General features: G+C 41.7%; 1 protein-coding gene across 1 annotated transcript in view; it reads left to right on the top strand.

The window, feature by feature from the left end:
- Window positions 1-14,393: 14,393 nt before the first annotated feature.
- The window catches only part of Nrsn1 (neurensin 1), a 16,875-nt gene continuing 11,532 nt past the window's right edge, over window positions 14,394-19,736 (top strand). The window contains exons 1-2 of the mRNA XM_004640148.2: window positions 14,394-14,511; window positions 16,271-16,334. The gene's annotated coding sequence lies outside the window, so the exon portion shown is untranslated. The remainder of the gene's footprint in view (window positions 14,512-16,270; window positions 16,335-19,736) is intronic.

The following is a 19,736-nucleotide window of genomic DNA, read 5'->3' as shown; positions in this document are numbered from 1 at the left end:
TTATATAAATATTTTATACCAATATTTTTATATCAGGCAAGAGTCTGATTCAAAAACTCTCTAGGAAATGAAATTCTCAAACTATATTACTATTCATTTTGGAAAACCACTAAGATTATAAATTCCCAGGCCCAGACCAAACGTTGAAGTCACCCCAGACATCTCTCCCCTGCCTAAGCAGTTGCCCCAACATCATTACACCTGTGTGGGCACAACTGGAGACCCCCTGCGAAGGCACCCTAAGTGTAAGCTGGCTGTTTCATCATTCAGCCACCTAATCAGGTAACTTTTTGCTACCTGATTATTGTAAAAGACCAAAGTGATGCTACAGTTCACAGTGCTCTGTGTTCCGATCACATTTATTAACCAACAGTCTCCATCCCAACCCAAGATCATGGTGTCATTCCTTGAGAATGGGGAGCCCTCCTGCAGCAGGTTGCCTCAGAGTCTACGAACACTGAGGAAATGGAAAGAAACAGCATTTCTATCTCACTCTGATGGCCCACCTGGGAGTGTTCATATCCCCACTGTTAACAGAGAGAACTCAATGTATTCTCCTGCCATGCCAGAAGCATGCATGTGCCATCTTTCTCACAAGACACATCTGATGCAAGGTCTTAAGAAATGCCATAGAGTGGCACAGGGGACCAAAGAGAAGGAAAGGCTTCCCAGAATAATATGATGACCCCCAACTCCACACTAACCTTTGCCCCCAAAACTAGCATTTCCCCACCAAAAGTACCTCTGCTTGATTTCTTTCCAAAGGGCACTTGAGGTCTACTCCCCACCCACCTACCACAATTCTGGTAAGTCACCCTGGGGACAGCCCAAAATGATGCAAGGGAGCTGATCCTTCCTCTCCAGGGACAGCACAGCTTAGAGAAGTGAGCAGGAGCTCAGACATCTATTTTCTACAGAAATACAGAAACCCATAGGGCTGGGGATCAGAAGGGAGGGCAGGTTGTGGCCTGGGCAGTGGTCACATGATCTGTCTGCTAACCAGAAGTTTCCTGGGAATATTTCTAAAGAGCCAATGCTAAACTTTCTGTTCCATTGTGCCAGAATAACACACACACACACACACACACACACACACATACACACATAGATCAGTAGACACTCAAGTTCAACACTCAAGCTCAAGAGCTCAGAGGAGGGGGAAAACCCACTTGGGTCCCTCTTCTGTCTCTCTCTAGGACAAGAGCTGGCTTTCCCCAAATAAATATATTCTGCTCTAAAAAAAAAAAAGAAAAGAAAAGAAAAAAAGAGCTCAGAGGAGCTCCTAGTCCATCCTGAGGTAGAGGGGCCAGAGGAAAGATGTCTCTGTCATTCCGTTGCTATCACTCCCCAAAAGCTACACACTGCACAGGTCCAGCTACATATATGATTCTGACCTCATCAGGCTGGGCTCCCATCGTCAGACCCCATGATGGATCACCTGATCCGAACTCTGGGTCACTCAGAAGGAGAGAAAATAGAAGTAAAGACTCCCCAACCACTCAGAACTGGCAGCGCCTACAGGAGGAATCATGCTCCCAGGCCCAGGATCTCTGAATCTGCAGTTGACACAGAACTTACCATTATTACCTGCATGACTTTAACTGTTTCTGTCCCAAAGATTGCAAAATGTGTCTACAGCTGTCTGAGGCTCAGAGCTTAACTGATTTGAATGAGTCTTGAGTCATTCTACAAAGATGAGGATCCAGTTCTTGTCTATATTCATGGTTAGAAATAAACTCATTCAGCCCAGTTGGATTTTATCACCAAGTATTGTCAGGTACCCCAAGGAGCTAGGAAGAGACAGAAAAGAGTCTCAAAGGAAGCATCCCCCCCTTGGCTGTACTGAATGTGTAATCTAAAAAAACTACATGAAAATCAGTTCCCATAGGTCTGGGCTAATTCACTGGTGGTACTCTACTGTAGCAACCCTGAGGAGCTCAGACACTGTCACCATGCACTGTTAAGGGTAAAGAAGCAAGATATAGAACTCTTATGTGGAAACTAGTGAGTTAACCTTTTCCACCATATTTTCTGGTCCTGTTAATTTCTTCTTGTGTGAATTATCTATTCACACATTTCCTGGAAGGATAATGCCTGAGCTTGAGGCTTAGTCACCATTCACCTCAGAACGTGAAGGCTGCAGGGTGAGCACCATGGCTGTCTCTTTGCCTCTCAAAGTCAGGATTCAGCTCTCTGGAAAGTGAAACCTGAGCCCTTCCAACCCCCCTCCCATTCCTTCCAACCTTTGGCCAGGCTGTTCCCTTGTGCTTCCTGTTTGGCACAGAATTCTTCATTCTAACTTACTTCCAGTGTTTAGAACATATATTCTGTTCCAAGAGCGCAGAACTAATACAATAGTTTAGGAATATTAAACACTGCATCCATTTCCCGATTGGACTGTTGTAGTTGTCAAGTTTATGCTTGGAATTTTAAATAGGTTCATCCCAGCAGAGAAGCAATTCCTTCCCTATCCCTTCTTTTCAAAACCACAAAGCTGTGAGGCAGAAATCCAAAGACATAAGATAGAACTGTAGGTTCCTTGGTTCCCTTCCTCTCCACATATCCCACCCTGCACCTGTACCTGCATGCTCAGCAAGCCTCTCTCCAGAGGGCTCTGGTGAAACACCAGGATACTAGTGATGGGTTAGGGCATGAGGCTAAGGACTCAAGTGCCTCCCAAGGATCTTCAAAGAATGGCCTTTCTCATATGTAGGAATTCTTAAATATTCTGTGGTACCTCAATTCACAAACTCAATTCTCTACACAATTCTGGTCTCAAACAAACTGGATGAGAGTGGAATCAAATTCCCGCATAAGGTCACCTAACAATTACCTTTAATTTGGTACTGGTCCAATTCAGTTTGCAATCAGAATCATGGAAAAAATCAAGCTCATGCACAGAGGTGCTAATCTAACTTATGATTATTTAATTTTTTCACAATTACCTGTTTTAATTTCAAACTATTTTCACATTGGAATACTCAAACTATTTATCATGTATATGTCACAATTTTATTTTATCTCTTCTGATTCCTAATCAATTCGTGTGCACACGTGCGTTTCCACACTAGATTATGAACACTTAAATTGTGGGACATGATCTGGAGATACATATATATATTCTTTCAACCTAGTATCTTACATGGTCCATGCTTAATATAGGCAGTGATCATTTTTAAATAGATTATTGCAGACTTAATCTATATTTCTCAGCCCAAGAGTGAGACAGGATAAAGGGACTCATGGAGAGAGTCACAGGAAGAACCAGTCCACCAAAATGGCAGTAACTGGAGCTTCTTAAGGAACACCCACTCCCCCCAGATTGAGCAAGGGTCCAGCACAACCTGATGTGCAGACAACGAATTAAAAAACCATGACTAATGTGGTGTGGCTGGAGTCAACAGTGGGGAGAAGAATCACCGGAAACTTTCAGAGTTACCAACTGTTTTTTAAACTTAATCCTTCACAGTTAGTGATTATAATCATTTTACTCTATGCCATCCCTTGCATTAAATTCAATCAGTCGGGGCCGGGGAGATGGCTCAGTGGAATAAGCACTTCCCTGGCAAGCATAAGGGCCTGAGTTCAATCCCCGGTTCTGCCAAAAAAAAAATAAATAAAGTAAATTCAATCAGTCTTTCATGCAGGAAATACATATATAGCATCTACAGAACATGGAGTACTTTGTTAGCATTTAGTGTTGGCCTCAGCCATCTAATGTTTTGTAAATAGTGTCTAGATGTTTTGTGTCTCTTGCCTTCGCTCTGATCTTAGAGGACAAGTGGGAGGAGAACGCATTTTTAATTATTTTCCTACATAAAGCTGCTTAAATATTTTATAGAACCTGTTGTTTAGCAAATGCTTTTGGCATTGAGTTAAGCTAAACTACAGGGAGAGAAAATGGAAGGGGGCTACTGGGATAAAGAATAAAAAGAGTACTGGACATGACAGTATGTACCTATTATCTCAGTTGACGCAGGGGGTGACAAGTTTGAGCTTAGTGTGAGGAACTTAGTGAGATCCTGTCTCAAAATAATTTTTTAATTAAGATACCTAAAAGGGACTACCATAATTCAAAGAAGGAAATAATTAAGATTAAAAGGAAGTAGGAGGATTTTGAGGGTATTATGGAGCACCAAAGCTTCAGTCTGATGGACTTCTAGAGACCATCACTTAAGGATACCTGAACTAAGAGGAAAAATGGAAAATCCTTTAACATTTCTTCCAATTTTAGAGCTCAAAGAAGCACACAGCATTTGACTATAGCTGGTCAGACCACAGTAGGGCTATTGAAGTACTCCCAAAAATGTAACCCTTAAGCCCATGTTCTGACCCTTCCAGCAAAAGATATAATAGCAGTTATAGCAGCTGAACTAACTTCATTATCCTGGGCATATGGATAGTTCATTAATTTGGTAGCATTATGTTAATAAAATTCAAAGCCTAAAAGAATCTTAGTATCCTATTTTTTTTCCACTTTTAGAATGCAGTGTCCAAATCCTAGACTCAAGAAAGTCAAGAACTCTGTCTCACCAGCATTATCTATCCATGTGCATTATTTCTTGCAAGAAAGTTAACAGCACTGCTTCTAGCTCGTGTAAATCAACCCTCTCTTTGAATTTACTACTTCCTGGAAGAGGAACCATTCCTTCAAATTTCCATTTCTCCACGATGGCCTTGGTGGTCATATGGGCATCATAACCATGACACATAACTCTCCTGTACTGCTTTCATTACATCAGAATTGAATGGACCTCAGGCAGAAGATGACTAATGACACCCCCTCCTCCTTCAGCCTGGCACAAAATGAATCAGACTCCACACCAGGAAGCAGTGGAAATAGAACAAACCTATGAATCAGGAGACGTGGATCTTAAAGTTCTGTCTCTAACTAGCGATAAAATCTTGCGAAAGTCTCTCTAGGCGTCAGTGATTACCTCTTCTTCAAAATATGTTCCCATTAAATTTTAGCCTTCTCTGACCCTGCACTAGTTTCCCAAATGCTAATTGAATTTCTATTTATTAAGAAATACTTTTTACATTTTCTTTATTTTCTGAATTTTGTAGAGGAAGAAATTATTCTACTAAGGTACTTAGGTACCTAAAAAAAAAGAAAGAAACAAGCAAAAGAACACCTAGCTTATGCATATAAATAGTCTCTGTGACAGCAATTTAAAATAAAGGAAAGTTTTGCATCGATTCCTCTAAAACAGAGAAACTACTTTATGTAAAATCTATCACTCAGTGAAATGGATTTTTTCAGCTGTGTCTATGCAACTGGCAAAGCTGGAGACAAGCAAGGTGAGAAAAAGAGCCCATCTTACCCGTTTAGTCATTTAAATTGTAAAGTTCCACACTTCCACTTCTCCTTCTAGAAATTAAGGAATTTATTCATTGAGAGGTCAGATAATATAGAAAGCAAACTTTAGTCACTTGATACCAACAGTTAGGGACATCATCAAGCTTTTGTAACTCCCCATTATTCTTAAAAAGTAGTATAAATGTACTCACAGTGGGTAGTGGTCATGTTTACATTTGCCACTCACAGCCCTAAGTTCTTTCTTCTCTGGCCTTTTTGTCTTTATAATAATTTTTCCTCAACACTGTCAGGCCTTTGATTGACTAATAAAGATTATCTGCTTCTGATAAAGGACTTCACAAGGATGAAAGCTATATGTGGGGGTGGTATACTTTAGATGTACTTTAATTCAGAACCAGACAGAAGCTTAAGAAAAAAAATTTTGAATAGTGACTTCCTCTATATCCCTTAAAGTCACACTATTTCTATAAGTTGGCCAACTTTGTGCCCTGTCACATACAATCCCTTGTCCCTTGGGAATCATTTAAATCCCATGGGCAACTTTTAGCATGATTATCCATAAGAAAGTTCAGCCCCATCCAGCCTTTCTTATGGCTCAAACTTGCACACATCTCCCCTCTATCTGCCAATAAATGGTGCTTCAGTGAAGCCACTACAGCACCTCCAGGAGCACAGCTGGAGAAGATCTACTACACTGTCAATTTTTTTGCACTGAGGGTATATTTCCCTCTACTTATTCCCAATATGACCCCAGAGCAATGACCTCAGTAATGATGGATGTGAGTTAGAGCAATACTTAAAGTCTGATCCAAATACAAGATGAACAATGAATTGTGACCTCGAATCATCTCAATTACTATGGCCTCACTTAACCATTGAATCTGTGTGTTCCCTGTAGCATGTAGCATGCAGAGATGCAAAAGACCACACATTCATGTTGTATGTACTGACTTTCAGTATAGCCTTTATCCTCAGGATATCAGCACAAGTCCAGGGATCCCAGCAGCCCATGTGAAGGGACAAGTTGACCAAGGCCAAGGCCATGTCTACCCTGTTACACTTGACAAAGATACCAGGGCTGGGTCAACACTCAGCCTCTCCATTTTACTGAGAAAAGGTGAATTCCTCCCTTTGCAGCAGTTCCATCTCTCAGCATTTACTTGGGGAAAAAGTACAACTCTTTCTTTGAAATATATTCTGGCCTCTCTTATATAGAATTATTTCTATACACTACTACATAGGTGAGTGTTTCCTAAGTACTGTACTCAAAAATGTTACTCTTGACATTGAAGATCTCCTAGAATGACTGCTCTGTAGTAACTGCAGGTCACACCTGAAATCAAGTCCTATATTTACAAATCTTCAATCTTATGTTCAATATGTATAATACATACAAACACATGTGTATCGACACATTCACACAATCCAGTTCATTCTTCCATGATATAATTTGGTTATAAAGGACATTCCCTAAAGATAGAAGTAGATATTTCTCAAAAGAAGAAATTAAAATGGAAAACTAATTTATGTGGAAAAAACAGTATCTTTATTAGGAAAATATTCATATTACAAGGAGGTAGAAAAGTGAGAACTCTCATGTACTGTTGATGAGAATATAATCAATATATTGACTGAAAAACTAGAAGTAGAACTACCTTGTGATCCAGAAACTTCAATTTTAGGTGTATATAACCAAAATAAATGAAATCAGTGCTAAAAAGAGATACCTGCGCATCAAGATATAGAATCATAATCAGATGAATAAAATTAAGTGTGTGTGTGTGTGTGTGTGTGTGTGTGTGTGTGTGTTTTGTGTCTACATGTCCCCTCAACGCCTCATTCAGTCCCAGGACTTTTTCAGACGTGGCTGAATCTAGAGTGTGTGATGCTCAAATTTAGGACTTGCAATTAGTAAATCAGTCAGCCCGCCAATTGGTTTGGCATAATGATGGCTAGGAATATTGATGTGAATGCCACACTGCCCTAGGGCAAGTAGCCTGAATACCATATAAGAGACAGAAAATTGTCTTGTCTCTTTCTTGTTTTTTGTACTAGTGGGCACCGTGAGTTGGTCTCTGCCAAGCCACCACAACCATGGAGCCAGGAGATCAGTAATAAGGCATCTACAATGATACAAGTAAACCTTTCCACTTTTAACTTTGAGGGTCAGGTATTTTGTCCCAGCAATGAGAAAAGTAGCTAAGAAAACATGTAATGTAGTATTCAGTCATAAAAATTATGCCATTCAAAACTTGCTGCCTGTCAAACTTGAGCATAATTCATCACATATTTCCAGTGTCTGCCAAGCATCAGGTGCTTTGATCTTACAGATTTCAATTCTTTCTTTTCTTTCTTTCTTTCTTTCTTTCTTTCTTTCTTTCTTTCTTTTATGTCTTTAGGACAAGGCCTACAGGCTCGACAGGGTCTCACTACATAGATTGGACTCATAGTGATTCTCCTGTTTGCAGCCTCACAAGTGCTGGGATTATGGGCACATGCCACCATGCCCAGTCTCAATTCCCATCTCAGCACACTCCCTGGCCAGCATGGTACACCGGGGATTGAACCCCAGCCACTGCACTCTGCCTAAGCAGGAGCTTTAGTCTGCTGAGCTATCAGGCTGGCCCTAATTTTTTCATTCTTTATGTCTAGAAATACTTTGATCTCCAAATGTGCCTGCTCTCATAACACATTAAAGGCAATGTTTCCACTAAAAAAGATGCTGTATAATTTGTAGCAAAATGGATGAACCTGGAGAACATTAAATGTAATATGTCAGACACAGAAAAACAAAAACTGCAAGTTCTGTGTCATACATAGTTGCTAAAATTATTGTTCTGAGTGTAGAATATTGATTACTAGCTGCTGGAAAGCCAGAGTGGGGACAAAGGAAGCTTGCATAACAGGTGCCAAGACACCATTAGATGCAAGGAATACAACTGAGTGTCCTACAGCACAGGAGGGAACTACAGTTTGCAATGACCTACTTACTATATATTTCATGAGTAACTGGAAGAGAAGTAATAGAAGACTCTTCATACAAACTAATGATAAGGAGATGGAAATTTTATTTAACTGAATTTCACAAGTATAGCATAGATTGCATATATGTATTAAATATCACTGTACCTTATAAATGTGTAAAATTCTTATGTGTTAATCAAAACATGTAAATGCTCAAAAAGATGACTGGACCACTACCCATTGTGGACATATATCAAATTTCCACACTATAGCCCATAAATATGTATTAATAAAATAACAATAAAACAAAAATATTTGCCTTCCAAACTTTATTCATGACCTCAGTAAAATCTTGCCACATCATGTCTTCATTTATATAAAGAATGTCAAGCTTTAGTATACAGCTACCGTCATCATTCTGAGGCATTTATTGAACAGATACTAAGAATAAGAATTAGAAATATGTAAGAAGCTGCAACTCTGAGTGGAAGAATTTGGACATAATAAATAGAAAGAAAAGAAAAAGAGTCCAGAAATACAGATTCCTGGAATTCTAGACCAGAGGATCTGCAGTGAGCATTTTTCCATGCTCATTTCTGAATTTCCTGCCTTAGGATTTTTAAATATCATTTATGCACTAAGATCCAGGTGACTGGCCATGGTTTTTTCAAAGCATTTCCAGATCCATATTCATTATTCCCAAATTAGAAGTAGCTTTTTAATTTTTTTCAATTCCTTCAGTAGTATATATATTCTTCTCTGATAAGATACTTTCTTCCTTATACACGTCCCACTGTCAGAAACCTGTGAGAGATAGAATCTGTGTATCTGCATATTAGCACAACCTAGCAGAGACCCTTGACTATCACAGGTAAAAAAAAAAAAATCTGAGGGCTTCATCACGCAGTGGAACCTACTTATATGACAGCCAAAGGACAGGAACTAGAGAAGCCATGGAGCACCTCGCCCAGAGCCACAGCAGGGATGGCATTCAGCTGGGAGGCCCAGTGTGACCTTCCAGGATGCCAAAACACTGCAATGCTCCTGCGTCAGCTTACAGGAGCTGGGAGTTGTGATCCCACCTGACTGTGTGCTGTGCCCAGGCCCTGTCCTGGGTCACCTCATCCAGCAGCTACAAAAGCCAACACCAAGGGAAAACATCCATTCTGCAGTTGACACCCAGTCTGACGGCCATACTCTGGCTGACCCACTTAGCTCATGTTTTGAGCATGCAGCAGCTACTTACAGGAAATGCTGTCCTGCTGCTCTTCCCAGCAACTGAAGCTGATTAGCATAACAGTCTACTATTTAGCACAGTAAGTCAGTTCCACAAAAACAAATTCCACATAGAGGAATGAGCGCTTAGAAGTCGGACTTCTTAAAAGGGGAACCAGAGATCATCATTGAAGGCAGAAGAGGGGTTGATAAGCAAAAGAATTCTAGGATGACATTTCAAGTATGAAGCAGAACAGCACAAAGCCTTGGAAGCAGATATTGACCGACACATTTGTGGTGGGCTATGTGATTTTGCAGAGCCTGGTGCAAGAGAAAACCACAGCACCTCTTGTCTGAGAAACCAGAAAACTTTATCCTTATTTCCAGGGGTCCTTCTCTTGGCCTCTTAAAGAGGTTTTTATTTGCTGTCTAGTACTCTGGTTCAGTAGACAAAGGGTGATCCTTCAAGATGCTCTAAGTGTGGGTGCCAGGCCCAGAGAAGCTGGAGGCAAAGGTGACAGGGGATCTACTTCCTAGAAAGTAAGGAGGCAGCAGGTGTGGGTCCACATAGAAACTACGGTTCCACATTTCCAGGACATGACCTCTTTTCCCAGTAGATATTGTTTACAGAATACAAATTCAGAGAAAAAATTATTAAGAGTTCCAAGATGACAATCAACATACATTAAACCCCAAGTGTAGAACCAGCTTGTCAGCACACAGCCCTATGTAGCTCCCCATGGCACCCAGACTAGGTGTGATGGGAGGTCACATTTGGTTATGAGGGAGCCTGGGCAGTGACTTAGGGAGCAGTAAGATAGGATGGAAGTGGATAGCCATACCAATAACCATACCAAGCCTCATGGTACATAGGATAATTTGTTACACGTGTGAGATACTTTTAGACTCCAAACAAAATCAAGCCACAGATGAAGTTTGTTTATGGCCTCAGGATCGTCCACTCAACTTCCTTGTCAGAAACAGGATGGACACGGACCATCCTGAGATCCTGAGGCAGGTTTTGGAGCTCTAGATAGCTCTTTCTAGCCCATCCTGTTTCCTTTCCAACCCCTAAATCACTAGATTGTAAGAGAGGATCTAATTGGCTTCCTAATAACTAAAGCAGTGCCCAACACATTCTCCATCCCAAATAGAAACTATTTCCTATGCCAACTATTCTCTAACAGCAGCAAATTTACAAGATGAGCAGAGGTTCTCTTGATAGCAGAACAAGAGGGAGCACAGGAAAGCCCCGATAGGATGCCCAGGACTCTCTCCAATCAGCTGCTCCATCTCAGCAAAGTTAAGTGCTGCCTCCACTCTGGCCTCTTCCTTCCACACCTTCCAAATTTACTAAGCCACACGGCATAGAATCTCTGGCAAAGCTGGAAGCTGGCTCTCAGAAACAGCTGAATAGAACTTCTTAGCCACAACATTTCAGAGTCTGTGAAATTGGATCTTGATCACTGGGAACCTGCCATCATCATTAAGGCAGACAGACATCTGTTCTGTCTGGGAAGACAGAGAGCATACTAATCATGAGATCCTGCCTGCTGCGGAACAGTGTGGCCTGGGCTTGCATAGGCTGGGCAGGCCACAGCCAACCAGGAACGATGGTGCTCACCGCTGAAGGGCTCAGGGACTGCAGGCTGCAGCTTTTGTGGGGGAAGTGAAGGAAGGGAATGGAGTTCTCTCCCCATCACTTCCTCCTTTACCTCTTACAGACCTGGATCCCAGGAACTAGCCTGGGAGCTGAACATCAAACTGGATCTTGTGCTTTTCATTCCCTACGCTGTTACAATGCCCTCTTCTCTCCTCCAGAACTCTCACCCACCTGTCAAGGCCCAGCTGTGATCCCATAACTCGTGTACTAATCAATTTATTTACCAACAATGACTAATTTGTACAAAGCAATGTGCTTGTCAATGTGCTGACTAAAAACTGCTTTGTGAGTACAACCTCTTTGGAATGCTCACAAGAAAACATAAGTAGATTCACAAATCATAATGTAAGGAGGAGGAAAAACCTACCCACACCACAAGACAAGTAAGACTGGAAGCAACAGTGATCGTAGAGAACAAGTTGCATTGAAGCATATCAAAAAGAGGCTGATGGGGGATGCTGGAAGCACTGGCAGCAGAATACTTACAGAGGAAGAAATAGAGAATCATGTGCAAAGAACATCAGATAGGCTTGGTCTGGTGAGAAATGGGCTTAGAAGGGAATCGTGAGACAGGAGGTTGGAAAGGCAGTTGGAGGCCGGATCACAGCGTCCTTACTGGACAATAACCCAGGAAACAGAATCTTCCCCTGACCCTTCTGCTTCACTTTTTAAAGTAATGCTTCTTATTTGTTTGTTGGCCTGCATTGTCCAAATGGCAGGCATTCAGCCAATGTGTGTTGAATAATGGATTAACAAGCTATTCACTGTTAAATATTTCCATATAATACAACTTAGGGAAATTGTGTGTAGTATGTTCTAAGGCAAAGCTTAGTTGCTTCCAAATAATCATTTCTATTACCTGATCTTTGCAAAACAAATAGAGAAACTATGATTTGTGTGAAGCAAGATAGTGGTGATGATTCACATGTCAAGGGCATTCACTGCATCTGAGTATCTTAAGTCACATCTTATTCTATTTCACTAATTAAATGACTTTGGATTGAGAGAAAGTAAAGGTCAATGTGCTTGTGAAATTTGGAAGAGCTGTGTTGCCTCCAGTGTCCTGCATAGGCATAGGCCAGAGATGGCACAATGGGAAATGGGTCTGGCAAAACAGGAGGTAAAGCAAATGAAAAGTATCTGAGGAGCTTAGAAGATTTGAGACACCAAGCTCAAAAGACTCATAGGCTCATACAATGTTTAGCTAAATAATAGTAAAATAACAACAATAATAAAAATAATATAACTGCTACAATTTGTTGAGTACTTACTATATCACAGACATTGTGATAAATGCTTTATGAATATAATTTCATTTAATTCTTTTAATTACACTATGGAGCAGGTATTATAAACATGTTACAGATGTGGAAAATGGTATAGGAAAGTAGTGAAATAACTTGACCAAAGTTGAAGTAGCAGACCTAGGATAAAAATTCTGATCATTCTTATTCTAAATCTTAACTAGACTACATTTTTAAGCGGAAAGATATTTTAGCAAGAGAGATCAGGGCCAAACTAGGCATGGTGGCACATGCCTGAAGTCTCAGCACTCTGGGAGGCCAATGCAGAAGGATCTCAGGTTTGAACCCAGCCTGGGCTGTTTAGCAAGTGTGAAATCTTGCCTCATTGAAAAAGTATAACAAAAGGCTGGAGCTGGAGCTCACTGGGATAGCTCTAGGGTCAATCCCTAGGAGAGGGAAGGAGGAAACTGGAGGGAGGGGGAAGGAGGAAGACAAAGAGGACGCTTACCAGACACCAACAACATATACTTAGGAGGCAGCCATAGCATGCCTTTCCAGCCCTGGGAGTTTTGCACATGTGCTTATCTTCATGGATATTCAAGGACAGGAAAGCATATACAGCCATGTTATAATCTAAGAATTAGCAGGTGTTCACCAGATCCATACACTGGGTGTGAAAAAAACAAGCTAACAAGTACCATCTCAAAACTCTTGAAAGGCTCAGGCTGGGGAGGAAAAAGGAAATAATTGGCACCTACAGGCTTAAGTGGTGTTGAAGAGGGCTGGGACTGAGTTGTGAAGCCAAGGGACAGGGAGGACAAAGCCATTCCTGACCTCTGTGGCCTTCTCAGTAATTGCTTGCCTTCTGCTCTGCTGCGTGTGCTCTTTAATAAGAGTAGAATTACTTTGCAAAAGCTTTCGGCTGCACCTCAGGTGAGGAAACCACCAGCAAAACAGCACTTATACCCTTAATCCTCTCTAGGAGGTCGCCTTGTAGCCTACAATCTACCTCCCACATTTAGTAGTGGTATGACCTTCAAAGAGCAATCATGTCTTCTGCGAAGCTTGAGAGATCTAATATGTGCATCATATACATATTATATATCATACATATATTTATCAGATAGATAGATAGATAGATAGATAGATAGATAGATAGATAGATGGAGTACCTAATGCAATGCCTAGCATATGCTAAGAACTGCCATTATTATTTCACATAGCCGTGCATACGGAAACCCTCTTGGTAAACTGATTGAAGGTCTCTCACTAGTGTCTGCACAGAGCACTGTGCAGCAGGGGCTACTGTACCTGTGCACTAGCTTGCCAACACCTCCACACATTTTCTAAGGTGCTCGCAGGTTCTCAGTGCATTTCTTTTTTTTTTTTTTTTTTTTTTTTTTTTTTTTTTTTTTTTTTTTTTTTTCTTTCTTGAATGTCATGGTAGAATTCATTTCCTTAGTCTCTCTTGCCATGCAGCCTTTGCAACGTCGGGATCAGGGAAGAAGTCAGGGTTAGGCTTACAGTTAGGGTCCGGGTTAAATGTAGTTACCCAGAACCTAAGGAGTGAGAAGGTTTGGGCAGCTGGACAGAGCCTGGCTAGCCTCGCCTGGCGTCCCTTTCGTGACAGGAAACAGAAGAGACACTCCTCTGCATGTCTCAAACGAGATGACAGTGGAAGAGACAAGCAACAAGTCTGTCTGTTTCTCCATTCATTTAGAAAAACACTATGGAGCCAGGAAACCGCCTGTGCAAGAAAACAAAAAACAAAAAGGAAAGAAAGCAAGCAAGCAAGCAGTTGCGCAGACAAGACGCCCTGGTCCAGGAGCTCCAGCCTGGTCCAGCGCCGGATATCCGGCAGCAGAGAGCTGGGGTTGAGCCTCCACCCCGCCCACCCGGGCCCCGCCCACCCAGCGCTCCCCGCCACGCCGGCCCTCCCCTTTCGTGGCGGCTGCGCGGGCACGTGGGCACCGCTGTCAATCACGTGCATGCTGGGTTCCGCGGGGCGCGAGCGGCGGCGGCGGCGGCGGTGATGGGACCCCGGCGAGAGATCTGCGGCTAGGCTGGCTGCACTTGCTCCACGGGTCAGGGGATCGGAGGGACAGGTAAATCGTGCTCAGCCCAGGGCGACTCCGGGCTCCAGCTCTCCAGATCGCCCTCTCCTCCCTTCCTTCTTTGCCTTTCCTGCCTCCCTCCTCACGCACACATGTTCCTCTCTACCCCTCTCTTCCTTTTTCTCTCCCTTGCTCTCTCTCGTCCATGTTTATTATGTGCACATAAATCTCCACAAAAACGTGCACATTGCCATCCGTGAAATGCACACAAATTAGGGGTGGCTCACCTTGTGTTTTGGGGGTTTGTGGTTTGTGTTATGTAAGAAGGGGTGGGGGTGTACGTCTAAAAACTTAAAGAGTTTCCTTCCTGGAAAATGAGAAAAGTTCTACTTTAGGCAGCAATAAAATAGAAAGTATATGTGGAATGTGCAAAGCTGATTTGACATCTCCCAGGCTAAATGGAACCCCCACTCACCCTCCCCAATTCCGTGCCATGTCTGAAGTTCTTCTGGATCTCAGGAGCTACTGCTTTGTATTGTGAGAAAGGGTCGTTGCGTAGAGGCCAGGTCAAGGTTACGACCTCGGAGAACACAGCTGGAGTGAGACACACTGGGTTTGCTTAATTGGTTCCTGGCTCTGAGCAGAGATGTTTTCAGAACCTTGGAGAGCTCTCTGGGCTCCAGACAGGCCAGCGCCGCCAGCTGAAGGCCTGAGTGGATAAGTTCCTTCAGACAAAACTGGGAAGGCGACAGTTAAGATAAAGGACATTAATTGAAAAAGACAGAAGGGTAGAGACACGAGCAGGGGCCAGAAGAAAGGAAAAGACAAAAGACAGAAGAAGGTGGTGAATGTAGCAATCCAAAGTCAACTTTCTTTCGCTTCTCCAGACCCAGAATTCTAATACCTTTTCCACACCTGCTCACATATCACTCAAACTTCGGGGACAAAGGATTAGGTCTTGGACAAGGCTTAGGTCTTCTCTCTGTAGACTGACCCTCGAGATGCTGGAAAATGTGTTTGGTCTCTGCTAGGCTAACCTACCCTGAGAATTTGGGTTCTGCCAAAGAATGAGGGTCTGGACAGACCAGCAAGAATTTTTAAATGTCTCTCCCTCTCTCTCCAAATATAGCCCCAGACATTTTATTCCACAAGACTAGAGTCATGTAGGAAGCTATAGCTGGCAATGGCTTCTTAATTAAATTTTGCTCAGGCACCTGCTTTTCTTAGGCAGATGGAAAGTAAAATGATCATGATAGGAAGAAAATGGCTATAGGAGTAAAATTAAGTCTGATGGGTCACTTGTCCAAAGAGGCTTACTAAAGATATGACACGTGAAAGTAGCAGAAAACAAAACAATTATAAGATTTACTTATTTTACAATAAATGGATCAAGCCCCATAAAGATCAATTCTGGAGTATCTAGAAAGCTAACATATTTCTATTTAGAATTTGTAGGATGCAAATGGATCAGTCTAATTGGTAGCATTAACAGCATGGAATCTGGTTATATCAAAATAAAAATATCATTCATATAGTGTGTTACAGTTTGGAAAGTCTTTTGATTTATGTCATCTCATTTACTCTACAAGCTACCACAAAAGCCATTAGAAGATTAGAGCATATGTTAGACTGTTTTTAATTTAACACACACACACACACACACACACACACACATACAAAAGCTTTTCTACTTTTGAACAAGAAGCTGACTTCAGTGTTTTGTCAGCATTGAATGATTTTGTTATAACGTAGCTTGTGAAACTTAGATTTTGGTCTGTAACATATCAGCAGATTTTTTTCCCTTAAATAGGACTGAAGAATGTGCTGCTGAAAAGTTGAAAAGTAAACAACAGTGGAGGACAAGGAGGTCAAAGGTAAGTTGGCCTTCCCACATGTAGATACATACTCATGATTATTTTGGTGTCCATGTAGATCAAGAGGCTTACAGAGAGAATAGAGGTTATTTTTCTCTTCTCATTTTGGCTTTGGACTTTATTTACATTAGTAAATTAGTAAAAATATGTATCTTGAACAATTAAAGTAATTGGTAATGAGTAAGGTAATTATACATCATTACTCTGCCTTTTGAATTAAAGATAGCTATTCACTAACTTAGAGAGCATTTAAATATATTCATACTACAGAACCACGATTACTACAACTGTTCTAGAAAAATAAAATCTCTCTGAAATGATCCATGAGTAGACAGACCATTTCAGGCTTTGAGATCAGACCAGTATAACTCCCAAATGCCTGGCTGAGAAGTGAAGAAGCTGTTAGCAGACTTTTGTCCCTCTCTGTGTCCACTGTGGACCCAGTGGAGCCTTTTAAGTGCAGTGGACTTGTCTAAGTGGTCTAATTGGTCCACGTGCCTGTACCTTGTGTCTTATAGTGCTGGCCCTGTGGAAAAGTGGCCTTAATGGGAACTTCGCTCTCATTATCTCAGAATTATTTTCAGGGAGAGAAAAGCGGTACGAAAAATTGAAGAATATTTCAGAGTGAATAAATAGAGCAGGACTTGGGCCTGGCCTCACAACTGACTCATACGTAGAGCCCTGGGAAAACACTCAACCTTTCTGTGCCTCAATTTGCTGCCTCTCTTCTCTCAAGGTTACCACAAGGACAAATAATATGATGACAATGGTGTGCTTAGAGTCTCATGAGGCATCACTACTTATTTCTGTTTTCATGGTTAGGAGCATTTTCACATCTGCATACACTGAGCTCAGCTGAAGTTCAGATTCCCAGCATATTACTGCTCCAGCACATCGGTACACATAGTGATCGCAGTAGCCTGCATACGGGTTTGTTTGCCTGGTAAAGCAATCGTTCAAGGGAGTCTCAGTATTTGACCCCTCTCATGCTGTGAGTGCCTCCCCCTGATGCTCATCTTCCTTCTGATGCCCATATTGGTACATTTTTTGCTTCTTGAGGTTGTCCCCTCCTAATTCAAGGGTCAATTGAAGGCATCCTATGTCCCCACTCAAATCTGTAGCCATTATCTCCTTGGTGCTTTAAATGAATCTGCAATTTAAAGGGAAGTGTAATCCACTAGTTGGATGAGTTGCTTACTATTAAGTATTTATATGAAGAATGTATATATACTATTTGTGGAACCCATTACTTTAGTCTCTGTTGCCAAAAATAATAACCGCTAAGATCATATATATTCCCAGAGATATAGTTATTTGGAATATACTTTTTTGTAGCCACCATCCTACACATTGCTAATACTGTAAAAACATTGAAAGAAGGAAGGAATTTTAAAAATGAGGGAATACCCAGGCTTTCATCCTCCTCACCCCTTGTAGGACTCTGCGCAAGGAAGCTTCAAAGTTCCAGAGATTAACAAAATGAATAAGATGGAAAATTCCCTGCCCTGAGGGAGCTTTAGTCTATCACGCATATGGTCTATTAGGCTACAGACAAATAAACTACCCTTCAAGTATCAGGTGGTGACAAATGCTGTGAAGAGAAACAGACATGGACAAGCACATGGAAAGCAATGCCACCCTGGTATTTAGATATGGTAAATGCAGAGAACCTCTCAGAAGAATGTGGGAGGAGAGCTACACTACAATGCTTTCTTTCCAGGGGCCTCTTCAATCTAATAGGTGTGCTACATTGCTAAGCATTGACTATTCAGTCCCACTACGATGCATGCAAGTGAGATCACTGCTCTTGGCCTATAATAAAAAAGAAGAAAAAATCTGAATAGTTCCTCTTTCACAGCTCCCAGAATGACTTCCAAGGGGGATGAAGGCAGCTTCCCCTTCATAGAGACCAGGACACCCCACGTGGATATTTGTGCTGCACCATGATCCCAGGCCTGCAGGGAGGATGCCACAGGCTCCAATAACAGCTATAAAATGTGCCCTAAAATGGACTAACTTAAGTACATCTAAGAAATGCTAGTTACCCTCCAGTCATGTGTCTCCTCAAATGTTAAGTTTTGTCCTAGAGGAAGTAACCTGCTAAGGTCTGCCCTGAGCTACCATCATGGATTTGCCATTACTGGTATAGCTGCTGCAGCCTAGCCATGGAAACATAGCCCCAAACTCTGGTGAAACTTTGCCCAGTAAGAAAATGCTGAGCCATACGGACCTCCCTCATCTGTCTCAGTTCTAGTTGACTGTGCACCACTTAAGAATTGCCCACGTCTTCAGGTGACCATGAAGTGATTTCATGTTTCCTGTTGACAACACTGGAAGTGGCAGCCGCCAAGTACATTCGAAGTGTAATATTTTCTGTATTGGGATAAAAAATTTCTGCATTCTCTAAAGTCATATTACTGTCCAAAATTCTATTCCAGTATGCTGTATTTTAAAATTCATGTATTTAAAAGGACTCATTTTCCTCTAGGAGTGAATCTCAACTAATTATATCTTTGGAAATATGTACCTTTAGATACTCAGAGGCCATTATTTTAGATAACATGCACAATGCTGAAGTTAAATGTTTAAGAAATATACAGTCATACAACCTACTTAATAGCAAGTAACTACCCTAACTGGTAGACTACATCCTTCTTTAAACTGAAGCTTCATATCTACTTGAACTAAGAGCATGGAGCTGACAGTCAGTGAGGACATGGGAGGAAGTGGGGAATCAGTTGTTCATCCAACATAAAGTAACTGACTCATTCTGTAGCTTTGTAGCCAAAAACAAAAATCCTAGAAAACTACACTGGGAAGAAATTAAGAGTCAGTCTGGCCCAACCATCTTATTTGTAAGGGTAATGGAACCATAGCTCTAAGAGCTCCACGAGCTCGTCTGCAATCTCATGAACCGTAAGTTGCAGATCGGAAACTGCCACTCGAGTCCACTCAGTACTCTGTGCATGAGCTCAACACAGGCTCTGCTCTTGTACCCCTGGAGAGAGTAAAGCTCTTCACAATTCCTCTTCCTGAAGGGGCCCAACATTTTAAGTGTCATTCTGACTTAGAGGAAAGGCTTGGGCTTAACAACATTTCTCTTGTGATATTTTCTGCCTTTTTTATTCTACCCATTTTTTGAAAGTTGAACTGCTAACTCCCCATTTATAAAGCAAAAGAATTTAACCTAGTTTGCCAGAGGCCAGCTGTGCGGGGATTGAACACCAGGTGTTGATGGCCTCACGCAGGAGCTGTGCATCAAAGCTCAGTCTGGAGGAAGCCAGACCTCGGTGCTGAACGACAGTAACCCCTGCAAGTGTCACGAGGGATGTTTATACCTCTGTTTTTGTTCTTTTCTCATTTTAAAGTCTCTGATGCTTTATAGAAAACCTGAATATATAT

This window comes from Octodon degus, unplaced genomic scaffold (genome assembly GCF_000260255.1).
Source record: "Octodon degus isolate 3935 unplaced genomic scaffold, OctDeg1.0 scaffold00119, whole genome shotgun sequence".
Classification (NCBI taxonomy): Eukaryota; Metazoa; Chordata; class Mammalia; order Rodentia; family Octodontidae; genus Octodon; species Octodon degus.
Note: the sequence above shows the minus strand (reverse complement) of the source record. Positions and strands in the feature narration are given on the sequence as shown.